Source organism: Chrysochloris asiatica, unplaced genomic scaffold, assembly GCF_000296735.1.
Source record: "Chrysochloris asiatica unplaced genomic scaffold, ChrAsi1.0 scaffold00238, whole genome shotgun sequence".
Classification (NCBI taxonomy): domain Eukaryota; kingdom Metazoa; phylum Chordata; class Mammalia; order Afrosoricida; family Chrysochloridae; genus Chrysochloris; species Chrysochloris asiatica.
Genome location: NW_006408756.1, coordinates 2202876 through 2208924, shown reverse-complemented (window position 1 = coordinate 2208924; position 6049 = coordinate 2202876). Strand labels below are relative to the sequence as shown.

Below are 6049 nucleotides of genomic sequence, written 5' to 3'. Positions count from 1 at the left end.
GTGTCCAAAGCAGAAACCTGCTTAGTCTGAACCCATCTTTTCAGTCAAGTGTAAGGGACCCCATCGAAATTTCAAAATTATATTGTTGTTGTTGTTAAGTGCCGTCGAGTCAATTTTGATCCATAGTGACCTTGTATAGTGTTTCCAAGGAGCAGCTGGTGAGCTTGAACCACCAACCTTGCAGTTCAAATAACTTTGCAGTCTGACGCATTAGCCCACAGCGCCATACATTATCAGAATTGAAATCTACCGGAGGAGAACTTGATTTCATATCTGAAATTACTGAAATTGTTCATCTTAGATTATCAAATACAAAATATCCCCAGTCAGAAGTGGACGCTCCCGGTGTCTGGGGTTGGACCAGGGGCTGGGTAGCTGTCCTTGGTGATTCTGGCTGTCTCTCTTGAGCCTCAAATCTAGGGTCTAGTCATTAACCCTTCACTCCTCTTCACTTAAGGAGCCCTGATGGTGCAGTGAATTAAGCACTGGGCAGCTAACTGACAAATTAGCAGTTTAAACCCACCAGCTGCAAGGCTTCAGTGGCCCAGGGATTAGGACCTTGTTGGGTTTTAGTCCATCCCCTCAAAACCTGCAGAGGCGGCCCTGTGTGTACACACACATTCTTGGTTTTGTCTGTTTAACAAGCGTCATCTAAGTTCCCATAAGTGCTGAGGGGTTCTGGACCAACCATGACCTTATAGGTTGTCTGACATTCCCTGAGAACACCAGTCCAGCCTTACCCTGACCCCCCAGAACACCAGGTCCAACTCAGGTGTTAGTTCTGGAAGCCCTGCCCTCCAGGTCTGAATGGTAACATGTGGGAACTTCCTGGATGAGTGCTGGGTCTGGGGGCATTTCGGACTCTGTCCCATCCTGACGACCCGAGAGAGAGGTAGTGCAGATGATACTGGCTGTTTGGTCATTGTTGCTGTGAGTTGGGTGAAGGCTTGCAGTCTTCTATTCCACAATTCATACACATTGTGTTTCATCTCACTGACTGCAGTCACCCCACTTTCTCACCGAGTTCCCCATTTCCATTCTGCCTTCTTTCTAACCCTAATGAACTCTGTCCTTAGGGAGATGCTGCCCTTTTGATCTCAAATCTTGGGTTTTTCTAAGGAGCACATACCTCGCCAGACACAGGTCTTCTAGACAGTGTATCCATCCATGATGGCCAGGGCAGGACAGCTGCTCAGCCTCATGACTCACCAGAGATTAGTCATTTCCCTGACCCTCACTCTTTCCTGCCCCATCTGCTGGGCTGCCCAGTGGGAACAGCTCAGACCACTGGGACCCGCTGGGATTTTTGAGAGCAGTCTTGAAGCCAGAGTGGCAGGACCACATATCCCAGACACCCTTACCAAACAGAAAACCTAACCCTACTCCATGGCCCACCTGGAGGGCCAGTCTGCACCTTCCACGGCCTCATCTCTGCCTCCCTTACCTGGGTGAGCACCTTAGCTGGAGCCCTGGACACGGGACTAAGGTCAGCTGGCGTGGAGGAGGGACAGAAACTGGCCTTGAGATTGGCCTTTCCCGAAGGAGATCTGACAGCGAGAAGAAGCACCCATCTGTTTTTATCTTCATTTCTCAGAGATGCTTACAAGACACCGTTCATTTCTCCCAAGGAAAATTTCAAATGTGTTTGTATTCCACAGTTGTCCTCAGCAGGGTGATTTATCATGTCTCCTGAAAATACATCATTACGATGATCATTTGCGTTTAGGGAACCAGGATCCGGGACCGGGCTTGTTGTGTGGTGGTACGGCACCCAGCCCCCTCCCCACCACACTGTTTGGCCATGATTTATACTGTGTGCATCACTCAGGAAAAAGTACCACTTTTAATATCCTTGTGGAGTTTTGTTTTTTTTCCCCCTCTGCTGCTGATTGGTATAATTTATAGGAAGGCTCCAAGCCCCCTGCTGGGCTGGGACGGCTTGAGATGCACATATAATTACAAACCTTTTCCAGTTTTGCATGCTGCAAAGAGGAGAGGTATTTTAAAGGAGCTATTTTCATTGTCTGGATGAGATCTGTACCCACCTTGGGGGGCTCAGTTGTTTAGCTACTAGTATATGGCAAGATTAGATCTGGGGGATCAGACGTGGCAGAGGGGAACAAGGGAGGGGACTAGACCAAGTAGAAGGCAGGCAGGGGGAGGGCAGCATTGATGACTCGCCTCTGAAGACCTTGGTCAGCCCCTCAGGTAGGTTCCCTTTGTCTTCATCCTCAAGCAGCTCCCCTGTTTTTCTCTCTTGGCATCTCTGGGGCCCTCCCTCCTCCCACCTGCCTTTCCTATACCTTGTTTCAAACTTGAGGACCCTAGCTCCACCCCTACTAATATTGCACTTGCTCTACTCGAGGAATCAAGGCTGCTTCAAGTCCCCAAGTCCCCTTCCACCTTACCCAGTGCCCCCCACCTCTAATCAGTACACCAAGTGTCTCCCTATTGCAGCTACTTGGACCGTGTCCCTCTGTAACCTTGGTACCACAGCTGGGTGGTCTTGCTGGAGCCCACCTGTCCCACCTAACCCCAACTTATCAGAGAAGGACTATCCTCATAGGGTTTTCAATGGCATATTTTTCAGAAGGAGGTTGCCAGGACATTCTTCCAAAGTGCCTCTGAATGGACTCAAACCTCTGATCTTTTGGTTTGCAGCCAAAAACCTTAACCTTCTTCACCAACTAAAGGCCTTTGCATTCAGATTTCAAAAGCTGAAGCTGACCAAACCAAAGTCACCCTGGGTCCCTTTTCAACCATCTGCCTGTGATCATCATGAATGTCTGTGTTCAGGGCTCCATGTGTGTGGCACTAACCCCAGGATCACAGGCAGTGGCTATTGTGACCAAACTTAGAGGGTGCAGGGTTGGACCCCCACCCCTCCCGGTAATGCATAGACCTGCTTAGAAATTCACACTGTCTGTGAGTAACAATGTCCCTCCACTTCTCCATAACCTTTCCTGGTTTCTCCACACAAACCTTAGCTGATACAAATGCACACAGGTATTGTTGTGGGCATAGCGGTGAATCATCACAGGTCCCCTCCAGCCTTACCCAGCTTCCAGCAGGGAGTTTCATGCCCATGGAGGCTTGGGATGTCCAGGCAGAATGGTTCCAAAGAAGTCCTGGGGAGAGTCGCCCTTGCCAGCTAGTGGGGTTGACCTGCAGTAAGTAGGCTGCTGGTGTGAGAGGAACCACCTTAGAGGTTAATAGACTCTCCAACAGCACCCCAAGTCTGAAAGCCTGGGACCTATAGCACTTAGGACCTGCCTTCAGGCCCACACCCCATTCCCCTGCTCTTGTTTATCAAGACTGCTTCTTCCCTTTGTACGAGAGCCCTAGGGCTCTCCAGACTCAGAACCTTGTCCATCTCACAGCAGGCCCTGTGGCTGGTCAGCTGAGCCCTGCTTCCCCTGAGAACCCTTGAGCTCCACAGCAAAAGCAGCCTGACCCTCTGCATGTTCTGGGGAGCTTCAGTGCCCCCCACCTGGCCGCCTGAGCGTCCATCTTCATCTCATATCACTAGAAGTCAAGAAAGTTGGCAGTGGTGTTGGTTCATGAGCTCAGTGACTCCACCACCCTGCACTATTAGGGTTTGTTTGTTTTTGTCTTCATGGTTGCAAAAGGCCTGCCAGTGCACCTGCCATCACATTCACTTTCCTACTTGTTGTCAGGAAAGCAACGTATCCCCAAGTTCCCCTTAAGTCTCAGTGTTCAGCAATTGGCCACAAACCACCCCAACTGTGAAACAGGCTGTTAGAAGTGAGCAGTTGGAAAAAAAAAAAAAAAAATAGAAGTGAGCAGTTGGTGTTATTCCAGCTCTTTAACAGAGCCAGGAAAGGTTCCCCAACATGCTTCCAAGGGTCAAATAAAATAAAAGCCCTCAAAAGCAAGTCAGGAGAACTTTCCTTCCAGCAAGTGATAGATTTGAAAATTCTTTTTGGCTTTTATAGTTGGTAGATCTTTTTTCTCCCCCTTCTTTTGAAAGGAAGGTGGGGCTTTGAGGGTTTATTTTTAGACACCATCTCATTAATAATTGACTTATTTGCAGCGAGTGGGCCTTCAGCCTCTGCGGGCTGCGCACTAATGTGCCGGTGAGTTATGCCTTCCTTACTCCAGTTCAGCGTAAAAAGCATCTCTATGCCTAGAAAAGTTACTCATGTAATAAAACCTTTTGTCATGCATCCATTTTAATACAATAACCATCTTGTGTCATGTTGTGAGGGTTATTATCCAGCTTCTGATGGTGACAACAGCATGAGGAGACAGGCATTTTTATAGAGCAGAGTTATTATTGCATTTAGATGATCAGGGTTTTTATTAGGGTGCTAAAATGAATCTGATCGATCGTCCCCAGGGCTCCAGCAAAGGGTGTTAGGTGGGACCTCTTGCATCCTCAGCACCAGAGTGTCTTGGACATTCTAAGGGGACGCTGGTCACTGTCCACACCCCTCAGGAATAACTGGAGAGTATGTTTCCCAAAACACACCACAGCCCCAACGTGAGACTTCACTTGAAGCTTGTTGTGGGGAAGGTTTAGGTTTAGGGAGATGCAGAGCCACACCCTGCTCAGATACTCTCTACCCAGAGGCCCTTGAGCCACAGTCTGTCCTTCCTGTCAGGACATCTGGAGAATGAAGACACCAGGGACACCACTTCACTCCCATATAGCTGTGGTCTCAGCTTTTCCTGGCCCCTCCTCCCTCATGAGTACAATCTCTGTCCACACACAGAAGCAGGTACCAGGTTGTGGACACTTTCTGGGAACAGGAGGAATAAAGCAGGTCCTACAACTCCCCCTGCATCAAGTCATGGATTTGCTACTGAAAGGGAGCCATTTCTATTTTCTCTGAATTTGTGTTTTGTATCATCAAAAAAAGCCGGAACTGGGATCCAGGAGAGAAAGTCTGGAGATTGTCACAGACAAGGAAGCTAAGGGCCAACATGAGGAAGGGACTTGCCCAGGCTTCCCAGCAGGTTGTGAGTGAGGGTGAGCGTGCTGTCCTCTGACCCCCTACCCCGACCCTGTCCACACGTCCTCTCAGATAGACCTCTAAGGATGCCTTCCCAGGGCATTTTGTTGCTCTGTATGAGACCCTCACAGTAGACAGTGGCACCTTTCAAACCCTGTCTTGCAGGTGGGATTTGCACTTAAGGACCTTCTGAAGATCGCCTATATCACCCAACACTCCCCAACTTGCAAATACTCTGGCCACAAGGCAGTCAGTGAGTAGATTCTAATTCATCACATACAAGTTCTACATTTATGACATCAGACACAACATGTGCACTTAGTTCCCGTCCTCAGAGGCACAGTCTCAAGCATTGACAGTATTCAGATACTCCATTCTGTTGCCCCATGAGTACCCTTGGGCATGCCCATCTTAGGGGTCCATTAATTATGTTAGTGTGACTAGATAACATATGTCTTATATTTTGTTCTCTCTTCGTGGGCAGACGAGTACCTCAGCCATAATGGTGCTCATGATGTCATTGGTGCTCATGATGCTGGTTAGTGGTGATGAAGATGATGATAATGGAAATGTAATCATTGTGATGGTGATGTTGACGAAGGTGATGATCATGACGATGATGTTGAAGAAGATGGTGATAATGATTTTGATGATGAAAGTCGTGGCCATGGCATTAATAGTGATGATCAATATTAGGTTGGTGAGTGTGATGGTGTTAGGGATACAGTGATGATGATGATGAAGACATGGATGGGAGTGATGGTGGTACTTACAGTGATGAAAAAGATGCTGATGATGATGGTGGCTCATTTGGTGGTAGTAACAGTGTTGATGTTGAAGAAGATGGTGATGAAGATGATGATGGTGATGAGACAGTAATCATGGAACTGGTGGTGCTACTCGTAATGATGTTGAAGAAGATGGTGATTGTGATGTTGGCAATGACAATGGTGACGATGTTGATGAAAGTGATGAGGATGTGAAGATGATGTCAGTGATGATCATGGCAGTGATGAGGATGAGGATTATTGTGAAGATGATGTCAGTGATGATCATGGTAGTGATGAGGATGA

At 48.0% G+C, this 6049-nt stretch overlaps 1 protein-coding gene across 1 annotated transcript in view; it reads left to right on the top strand.

Moving 5' to 3' along the window:
• CDH4 (cadherin 4, type 1, R-cadherin (retinal)) overlaps positions 1-6049 on the top strand; it is a 182406-nt gene that overhangs the window by 94240 nt on the left and 82117 nt on the right. The window lies entirely within an intron of this gene.